Here is an 11,150-nt window from a genome sequence, read left to right as displayed (position 1 = left end):
AAGAAAGAAGGAAGGAAGGAAGGAAGAAAGGAAGGAAGGAGGGAAAGAAAGAAAGAAAGAAAGAAAGAAAGAAGGAAAAGAAACGAAAGAAAGAAAGAAAGAAAGAAAAGAGACAAAAGAAAGAAAGGAAGAAAGAAAGAAAGAAAGAAAAGAAACGAAAGAAAGAAAGAAAGAAAGAAGGAAGGAAGGAAGAAAGGAAGGAAGGAGAGAAAGAAAGAAAGAAAGAAAGAGGAGTTCCCGTCGTGGCGCAGTGGTTAACGAATCCGACTAGGAACCATGAGGTTGCGGGTTCGGTCCCTGCCCTTGCTCAGTGGGTTAACGATCCGGCGTTGCCGTGAGCTGTGGTGTAGGTTGCAGACGCGGCTCGGATCCCGCGTTGCTGTGGCTCTGGCGTAGGCCGGTGGCTACAGCTCCGATTCAACCCCTAGCCTGGGAACCTCCATATGCCGTGGGAGCGGCCCAAGAAATAGCAACAACAACAACAACAACAAAAAAGACAAAAGACAAAAAAAAAAAAAAAAAAAAAAAAAAAAAAAAAAAAAAAAAAAAAAAAGAAAGAAAGAAAGAAAAGAAACGAAAGAAAGAAAGAAAGAAAGAAGGAAGGAAGAAAGGAAGGAAGGAGGGAAAGAAAGAAAGAAAAGAAACGAAAGAAAGAAAGAGACAAAAGAAAGAAAGGAAGAAAGAAAGAAAAGAAACAAAAGAAAGAAAGAAAGAAAGAAAGAAGGAAGGAAGGAAGGAAGGAGGGAAAGAAAGAAAGAAAGAAAGAAAGAAAAGAAACGAAAGAAAGAAAGGAAGAAAGAAAGAAAGAAAAGAAACGAAAGAAAGAAAGAAAGAAAGAAAGAAAGAAAGAAAGGAAGAAAGAAAGAAAGAAAAGAAACGAAAGAAAGAAAGAAAGAAAGAAAGAAAGGAAGAAAAAGAAAGAAAGAAAGAAAGAAAAGAAACGAAAGAAAGAAAGAAAAGAAACGAAAGAAAGAAAGGAAGAAAGAAAGAAAAGAAACGAAAGAAAGAAAGGAAGAAAGAGAAAGAAAGAAAGGAAGAAAGAAAGAAAGAAAGAAAGAAAGCAAGAAAGAAAAGAAACGAAAGAAAGAAAGGAAGAAAGAAAGAAAGAAGGAAGGAAGGAAGGAAGGAGGGAAAGAAAGAAAGAAAGAAAGAAAAGAAACGAAAGAAAGAAAGAAAAGAGACAAAAGAAAGAAAGGAAGAAAGAAAGAAAGAAAGAAAGAAAGGAAGAAAGAGAAAGAAAGAAAGAAAGAAAGCAAGCAAGAAAGAAAAGAAACGAAAGAAAGAAAGAAAGAAAGAAAGAAAAGAAACGAAAGAAAGAAAGAAAAGAAACGAAAGAAAGAAAGAAAGAAAGAAAGAAAGAAAGAAAGAAAGAAAGAAAGAAAAGAAACGAAAGAAAGAAAGAAAGAAAGAAAGAAAGAAAGAAAGAAAGAAAGAAAGAAAGAAAAGAAACGAAAGAAAGAAAGAAAAGAGACAAAAGAAAGAAAGGAAGAAAGAAAGAAAGAAAGAAAGAAAGGAAGAAAGAGAAAGAAAGAAAGAAAGAAAGCAAGCAAGAAAGAAAAGGAAAGAAAGAAAGAAAGAAAGAAAGAAAAGAAACGAAAGAAAGAAAGAAAAGAAACGAAAGAAAGAAAGAAAGAAAGAAAGAAAGAAAGAAAGAAAGAAAGAAAGAAAGAAAGAAAGAAAGAAAGAAAGAAAGAAAAGACAATGTTAACCAAGCAGCATGCAGTCCACCTTTTCCGGGGAGTTACCACCTTCCACTGTGAAGCTCTGTTCCCAGTCCCCGCTGCCCGGGGTGAGGCCCAGCTCCACTCACAGCAGAGATGGAAAGATGGTAAATAGAAGACCAACACAACTGAAGATGGCTCGCCTTTCCTGCTGGCAGTCATGGAAAGGAGAAGGGGGATTCACCCACTTACAGGGTGTGTCTGCAGCTAGGCGCAGACGGTGACAACCAGTGTATCCAGGATTTCTCCAATGAAGGCTAGTTCAAGTTCCACTTTGGGGTCCAAGGGCCTCACCTGGGCAGCTGCAGTGCCCACAGGTATGATAGTGGACTCCAGTGGAGACATTATCATGGCAGGCTCTGACAAACATCTTAGAAGACGGTCAGCATCTTTTCTTCTGAGGGCCAGTTCAAAACCAAGATTGGAAAACAAAACAAAAAACCACCCAAGATTAGAGCTGGTTGCCTCATGGGCCCCAAGGGAAAAGCCATGGAACTGAATGGACAAACCCTTGTGGTTGACAAGTTGCTGCATCTTTACTTTCTGGCCCAGTGGCCAAGCGGGTTGGCCATGTTGGAGGCCACGGGGCCACTGACCAACACTTGGCAGGGTCCTAGCTTTTGACTGTGAACAAAAATGAGGTTGTAATGATAGATTCCCATAACCATTCAGTGAAAGGCATACACACATACCTCTTCAGGTCTGGTTCCCACAGATGGGCAAGGGGCAGTTGAATGCTCCCATGGGAGTAGGTGTGGAGGCCAAGGGAAGGGGCAACATTCCCGTCCAGGCCCTCCAGAGCTCTGGCTCTTTCCTGTCCTGCAGCAAGTCTGCAGAGCCACCTTAGCATCCATAGGGCCCGACACAGACTTGCTTATTTTTATTATTTTTGTCTTTTTAGGGCCGTACCTACAGCATATGGAGGTTCCCAGGCTAGGGCTTGAATTGGAGCTGTAGCTACCAGCCCATGCCACAGCCACAGCCACGCTAGATCCAAGCCAGGTCTGCGACCTACACTACAGCTCATGGCAATGCCAGGTCCTTAACCCACTGAGTGAACCCACATCCTCATGGATACGAGTCAGATTCATTCTGAGCCACGACGGGAACTCCCTGACACAGACTCTGGATGGCCAGGTGGTGGTGGGCCTCTGCTGGTGTCAAAATAACCAGTAAACGATCTATAATAGGAATGGAGGAGAAGAGTTTTATTTGAGCCAAACTGAAGGGTATAGCTTAGAAGACAGGCTCTCAGAGAACTGAGGTGCTGCTCCAGAGAAGCCTGGTTTTCAGCACAGCTGTCAGAACAAAGAACATTAAACAACTTCAAGATTTCAAAAATAAACAAACAAAAACAAAAACTGGTTCAGCATGTACACAGGGAGTCACACATATCGAAATCAGCATGGCCCTGGCACCTGAGAAGGGGGTCTGATTGTCAAAGGAGAACCAGCATGGGCCACCCAGAGAGGCATTTAATCTTTATGTTTAACATTCTTAACTTTTGGTCAATGGACCCTTCTTTTTTAAAATGAAGATTCATATTTATTTATTTATTTATTTATTTATTTATTTTTGCCTTTTCTAGGGCCATACCTGAGGCATATGGAGGTTCCCAAGCTAGGGGTCCAATTGGAGCTGTAACCTCTGGCCTACGCCACAGCCAAGGCAATGGCAACGTGAGATCCGAGCCTTGCCTGTGACCTACACCACAGCTCAAGGCAACACCGGATCCTTAACCCACTGAGCAAGGCCAGGGATCGAACCCGCAACCTCATGGTTGCTAGTCAGATTCGTTAACCACTGAGCCACGTCGGGAACTCCAACCCTTTTCTTGCTAAATAAAGTAGATGTACAATGTGTGTTTGATAGGCCACAAGTAGGCTGGTTTAGTTAGGGGAAAACTCAAGGTAACTCATGTATGAACCAGCATGACTTCCCTATACCTTAATTACATTTCTTTTCTGAACATTTTTCTCAATGGTAACCACTGTTCTAAGGGCTATGCTACCTCCAGTAGCTGCATGGAGGCCTCACTCCTGTAGGGATGTACCTAGGGGTGACTGAAGAAGGTCTGGCAAGGATGTGCCAGAATCTGGCAGCACTGAATGTGGGCCATGTACCTGCCCCCTCCCATCTGCCAACCGCACGGTCACTCCTTATTCAATTCTTGCCTTGAGGGTGGTCCCAGGATGTGCGCGAAGCTTCACCACACCGTCCTCACACCTCCCCTTTCCCCCTCCATCTGCTCCCCACCCCCTGGTCAGGGGCCAGAACAGCCTTACTCCAGGACAGAAGCCCCTCTGGGTACTTGCCTACCACCCTATACACAGACAGCAATACCCCATCTCTCATATGAAATGAGTTCACACACACAAAGCCAAATGCAGAACAATACATATTTTAAGAGCCATTTTACATTTAGAATTACTTCATCAAAAGCTTTCCTTTCAGCTGCTTCCACAAGGAATTTTCTTTCTTTTTTTTTTCTTTTTTGTCTTTGTTGTTGTTTTGTTGTTGTTGTTGTTACTATTTCTTGGGCCGCTCCCGAGGCATATGGAGGTTCCCAGGCTAGGGGTTGAATCGGAGCTGTAGCCACCGGAGCCGCGTCTGCAACCTACACCACAGCTCACGGCAACGCCAGATCCTTAACCCACTGAGCAAGGGCAGGGACCGAACCCGCAACCTCATGGTCCTAGTCGGATTCGTTAACCACTGCGCCAAGACGGGAACTCCATAAGGATTTTCTAATGGCTATTACATGTGTATATGTATAAAAACTGTGTGGATTATTTTCTAAATTTATTTATTTATTTATTTAGTCTTTTTAGGGCCACACCCACAGCATATGGAGGTTCCTGGGCTGGGGATACAATTGGAGCTGAAGCCGCCACCTTACACCACAGCCACAGTAACACGGGATCAGCGCTGTATCTGCAACTCACACAGCTCACGGCAACGCCAGATCCTTAACCAACTGAGCGAGGCCAGGGACTGAATCCTTATCCTCATGGATGCTAGTCGGGTTCATTAACTGCTGAGCCATGACGGGAACTCCTCTAAGTTTCTTCTTAGGCAATCTCAATTTTCCTAAGATCTATAAGCAAACCATAGATAAAGGGAAAAAAACCCAGAGCCTAATGTAAGAAAAAAAACTACTTCTTGGCTTATGATTTCTAGAGTTGTGAACACTTTTAGGTTATTCCTTAAATATAATTGATGTCACTATCTCAAAATCCTACTTGCTGCCAGGGTCAAAGATTGCCGTTATACAGGAAAGGCAGTCTGTTAACTCCCTTCCTTTATTTAAAGTAGACCTCAACATATGGCAAGAAGGGTTGTGATGTTGGAAAGAAAAATATTTTTTGGCTGACAGCTCTAAACATACTTAGCAGAGGGCTGATAAGTACCTATGGATCTTTTCCAAACACATTTTTTTTTTCTCTATTGAAATGGAATATAATTCAGTTTATCCCAAAACGATTTACTCCTGCTGGGGTTCAAACTTATCATTCTCGAGAAGTGTATTGCACTCGATTCAGAATGTAAAAATCTTTAAAATAGAGGAGCATTTTGTTTTCCCATAAATCGAAAACCCTGGATCCACATTTGGTATCTTTATTTTTTTTTTCCTTTTTCTTTTTAGGGCCACAACTGCGGCATATGGAGGTTCCAAGGCTAGGGGTCCAGTTGGAGCTACAGCTGCCAGCCTATGCCACAGCCACAGCAACATCAGATCTGAGCTGAGTCTGTGACCTACACCAGAGATAACAGCAATGCTGGATCCTTAACCCACTGCTTGAGACCAGGGGTCCAACCTGCAACCTCATGGTTCCTAGTCAGATTCTTGAAATGGATTTTGCCCAAATCAAATCTCAGTGTAATGGTAAAGGGGAGTGTGCAGAAGCAACTCAATAGAAGGGCATTCACCCTCTACCAAAATGTCCTTCATGGCTTAGCAGGCTAAGAGTATTACCAAGAGATGGCTAAGATCAAGGTTTTAATCTTCTTAGCGACCTATTTACTTTGCTTGGCTCTGTTTTATCTTGGCTACAAATTCACCTCTCGAAACTTCTGTTGCTAAATTAAGAAGGACCAGGAAACAAGGCATTAGTGAAACCACACTCAAGACAGGAACACACAAAAACTGCTGCCAGTGCAAAAAGAGCCTTTCCACAAACACAGAATTTGCAGGTATTTCATTCATTTTTTGTTTGGCAGGTGCTGGAATCACAGAAAGAAACCAGGAATAGCCTCTACTGAGAAGAAACTCGGTGTATAAAGAACAGGGATTGCAGTGCAAGTCCAGTAACTGAGTTATTATCAGGGAGGCACTAATCCCAGCCTGGGCAGGCTCCCCAGAGGCACAAGCCAAAAAGGATGGAGTGAATGTCATTTTGAACAACTACTGCAGATACTAGTCGAATACAGTAGCTAGTTAATGAAATTTAAAAGACCAGTAGGAGCCACATAATATATTATTCTAGACTTTTTTTTTTTTTTTTTAAAGAAGTACTGAGAGAGTTCCCGTCGTGGCTCAGCAGTTTAGTGAACCCAACTAGCATCCATGAGGATGCAGGTTCAATCTCTGGCCTCACTCAGGGGTTAAGGATCCTGCGTTGCTGTGGCTGTGGTGTAAGCTGGTGGCTACAGCCCCCATCAGTCCCCTAGCCTGGGAACTCCATATGCTATGGGTGTGGCCCTAAAAAGACAAAAAGACCAGGGGAGATGGGATTAAGATGGCAGAATAAAAGGACTGGAGCTCACCTTCTCTTATTGGGAAAACAGAGACCCCATTTTTGAAAGGCGCATGCAGGCTTTCATGTGCACAGGATCCCAGGGCAAAGCAGAGGCTCCGTAGAAATATGGGTTGGACCTGACAGCAGTTCTTGAAGGAACTCCTGGGAAAACGGGGTGACTGTGGCTTGTTGTGGGGGAAGGACACTGGGGGCAAAGCTCTCAGGAATATTCATCAGCGTGTGTTTCTCTGCAAGTAGCTATTTTGGGAAAATCTGGCCCCATCTATCAGTGCTGAGATGCCTTAGGACAAACAATAATCCAGGTGGGATCACAGCCCCTCCCATCAGCAAACAGGCTGCCTCTAATCTCACCCACAGACAAAGCCCCACCCACCAGAGGGATAGGAATCAGCCCCACCTACCAGTGGGCAGGCACCAGTCCCCCCCATCAAGAAGCCTACAGCAAGCCCCTTTACCAACTTCAGCCACAAGGGTGGCAGACAACAGAAGTTAAGAGAGGCTTGGAGTTCCCTTAGTGGCGCAGCGGAAATGAATCCAACTAGGAACCATGAGGTCGCAGGTTCAATCCCTGGCTGCACTCAGTGGACTAAGGATTTGGCATTGCCATGAGCTGTTCTGTAGGTTGCAGATGTGACTTGGATCTGGTGTTGCTGTGGCTGTGGTGTAGGCTGGCAGCTACAGCTCTGAATAGACCCCTAGCCTGGGAAAAGAGTGCGGCCTTGAAAAGTCAAAAAAAAGAAAAAAAAAAAAAAAAAAAAGAAGAAGAAGTAAGAGAGGCTGCAACTATATTGTTTACAAAAAGGAGACCACGCCAAAAACCTGTAAAAATGAAAAGGCAGAGAATGATAACTCAGATAAGGGAGTAAGAAAAAACTCCAGAAGAACAGCTAAATGATCTGGAGATTATCAGCATCCAGGAAAAAGACTTTAGACTGATGATGCTGAATATGATGCAAGACATTGGAAATAAACTAGAGGCAAAGACTGACAATTTACAGCAAACACTGAGCCAAGAAACACAAGATTTAAAACTTAAACAAGCAGAGATGCAAAATACAATAACCGAAATAAAAAAATCATTAGAAGCAACCAACAGAATACAGGAGGCAGAAGAATGGATGAGGTGGAGGACAGACTAGTGGAAATCACTGATGAACAGAAAAGAGAAAAAAGATTGAAAAATGAAGACAGTTTCAGAGAACTCTGGGACAACGTACAATGCACCAACATCTGTGTTATAGGGGAGCCAGGAGAAGAGAGAGAGGGGACAGAAAAATTATTCACAGAGATAAGAGCCAAAAACTTCCCTAACATGGGAAAGGAACCACTTGATCAAATCCAGGAAGCAGAATGAGTACCATATAAAATAACCCAACTAAGACCCATGAGGATGAGGGTTCAATTCCTGGCCTCACTCAGTGGATTAAGGATCCAGCGTTGCTGTGAGCTGTGACGTAGGCTGGCATCTATAGCTCTGATTTGACCCCTAGCTTGGGAACCTCCATATGCTGTGGGTGTGGCCCTAAAAAAAACCCCAAAAATAATAAAACAAAGCAAAACAAAATAAACCCAAGGAGGAACATCTGAGACAAATATTAATCTAAGCAACCAAAATTAAAGACAAAGAAAAAATACTGAAAACAGCTAGGGAAAAGAAGCAAATAATATGCAAGGAAATCCCGATTAAGCTTATCAGCGGATTTTTCAGCAGAAACTCTGCAGGCCAGAAGGGAGTGGCATGATGTACTTAATATAAGGAAAAAACCTCCAACCAAGATTACTTTACCCAGCAAGTCTCTCATTCAGATTTGAAAGAGAAATCAAAAGCTTTACAGATAAGCAAAAGCTGAGAGAATTCAGCAACACTAAATCAGCTTTACAACAAATACTAAAAGAATTTCTCTAGGCAGAAGAGAAAAGGCCGCAACAGGAAACAAAAATACCGCAAATGACAAGGCTCACCGGTCAAGGTATGTATACAGTAAAGATAGGAAATCATCAACTCACAATTATGCTACCAAAATAAAAAATCGTGAGAAGAGCAGGGTACAAATGCAGGACACTGGAGATGCACTTGCAAATAAGAGACCAAAACTTAAAACAATCTCACATATATACAGACTCCTATATCAAAACTTCAGGGCAACCACAAACCAAAAATCTACAATAGATACACATACAAATAAGAAAAATCAACTCAAATGTAACACTAAAGATAGTCATCAAACCACAAGAGGAGAGAACAAGAAAAGAAGGGAAGAAAAAAGAGCAACAAAAACAAATCCAAAGCAATTAATAAAATGGCAGTAAGAACATACCTATCAATAATTACCTTATATGTAAATGGACTAAATGCCCCAACCAAAAGACACAGACTGACTGAATACATACAAAAATGAGACCCATGTATATACTGTCTTCAAGAGACCCACTTTACTTTAGGGATACATACAAATTGAAGTGAGAGGATTGAAGAAAATATTCTATGCAAATGGGAATCAAAAGAAAGCTGGAGTAGCAATACAAATATCAGACAAAATAAACCTTAAAATGAAGAATATTTTAAGAGACAAGGAAGGACATCACATAACGATAAAAGGATCAATCCAAGAAGAAGATATAACAATTGTAAATATATATGCACCCAACATAGGATCACCACAATATACAAGGCAACTGCTAACAACCTTAAAAGGAGAAATGGACAATTACACAATAACAGCAGGGGACTTTAATACCCCGCTTATAATACTACGGACAGATCATCCAGACAGAATATCAACAAGGAAACACAGGTCTTAAATGAAGCATCAGACCAGATGAACTTAATAGATATTTATAGTACATTCCATCCAAAAGCAGAGTACAAATTCTCAGAGTTCCCATCATGGTGCAGCAGAAACGAGTCTGACTAGATATCATGAGGTTGCAGGTTTGATCCCTGACCTCACTCAGTGGGTTAAGAATCCTGTGTTGCTGTGGCTGTGGCAAAGGCCAGCAGCTGTAGCTCTGATTCAACCCCTAGCCTGGGAACCTCCATATGCTACAGGTGTGGCCCTAAAAAGCGGGGGGGGGGGGGGGGGGGAAGGAAAGAAAAAAGTCGTTATCAAGCATCTTTTCCAACCACAATGCTATACAACTGGAAATCAACAAGAAACTGCAAAAAACACAAACACATGGAAACTAAACATGCTACTAAACAACCAATGGATTACTGAAGAAATCAAAGAGGAAATTAAAAAATACCCAGAAGCCAAAAAAACAAACAAAAAAAAGCAACAAAAAGCCCCAAACAAACCAAAAACAAACCCTAGAAGCAAATGGCAACAAAGATACAACAAGCCAAAACCTATGGGATGCAACAAAAGCAGTTCTAAGAGGAAAGTTTATAGCAATACAAGCCCACCTCAGGAAACAAGAAAAAGCTCAAATAAACAACCTAACTTTACATCAAAAGCAGCTAGACAGAGAGAACAGACAAGACCTAAAGTTCTCAGAAGGAAAGAAATTATAAAGATCAGAGAAGAAATAAATGAAATAGAAACAAAGAAAATAATAGAAAAGATCAATGAAACTAAAAGCTGGTTTTCTTTGAAAAGATCAACAAAAAAGGTCAACCCTTAGCCAGACTCATCAAGAAAAAAAAAGAGGATTCGAATCAATAAAATTAGAAATGAAAAAGGAGAAGTTACAATGGACATCACAGAAATACAAAGGATCATAAGAGACTACTGCATGCAACTATACGCCAATAAAATGGACAACCTAGAAGAAATGGACAAATTCTTAGAAAAGTACAGTCTTCCAAGACTAAACGAAGATGGAGTTCCCGTTGTGGCTCAGTGGTTAACAAGTCCAACTAGGAACCATGAGGTTGCAGGTTCCATCCCTGGCCTCGCTCAGTGGGTTAAGGATCTGGTGTTGCTGTGAGCTGTGGTGTAGGTCACAGACACGGCTCAGATCCTGCATTGTTCTGGCTGTGATGTAGGCCGTGAGCTGTAGCTCCAATTGGACTCCTAGCCCGGGAACCTCCATATGCCGAGGGTGTGGCCCTAGAAAAGACAAAAAAAGACAAAAAAAAAAGACTAAACCAAGATGAAATAGAAAAGATGAATGGACCAATCACAAGTACTGATATTGAAACTGTGATTAAAAAACTTCCAACAAAAGTCCAGGACCAGATGGCTTCACAGGCGAATTCTATCAAACATTTAGAGAAGAGCTAACACCTCTCCTTCTGAACCTATTCCAAAAAACTGCAGAGGAAGGGACACTCCCAAACTCATTCTATGAGGCCACCATCACCCTCATACCAAAATCAGACAAAGATACCACAAAAAAAGAAAATTACAGGCCAATTTCACTAATGAACATAGATGCAAAAATCCTCAACAAAATACTTGCAAGCTGAATCCAACAATACATTAAAAGGATTGTACATCATGATCAAGTGGGATTTATCCCAGGGATGTAAGGATTCTTCAATATCCGCAAAGCAATCAGTGTGATACACCACATAAACAAACTGAAGAATAAAACCCATATGATCCTCGCAACAGACGCAGAAAAAGCCTTTGACAAAATCCAACACCCATTTCTGATAAAAATGCATCAAAAAGTGGGCATAGAGTGAAACTACCTCAACATAATCAAGGCCATATATGACAAA

This window comes from Sus scrofa, chromosome 14, assembly GCF_054392235.1.
Source record: "Sus scrofa isolate SSC_HxYL_T2T_F1_AM1 chromosome 14, Sscrofa_HxYL_maternal_Yorkshire_Landrace_v2.0, whole genome shotgun sequence".
In the NCBI taxonomy this organism is placed as follows: Eukaryota; Metazoa; Chordata; class Mammalia; order Artiodactyla; family Suidae; genus Sus; species Sus scrofa.
Note: the sequence above shows the minus strand (reverse complement) of the source record.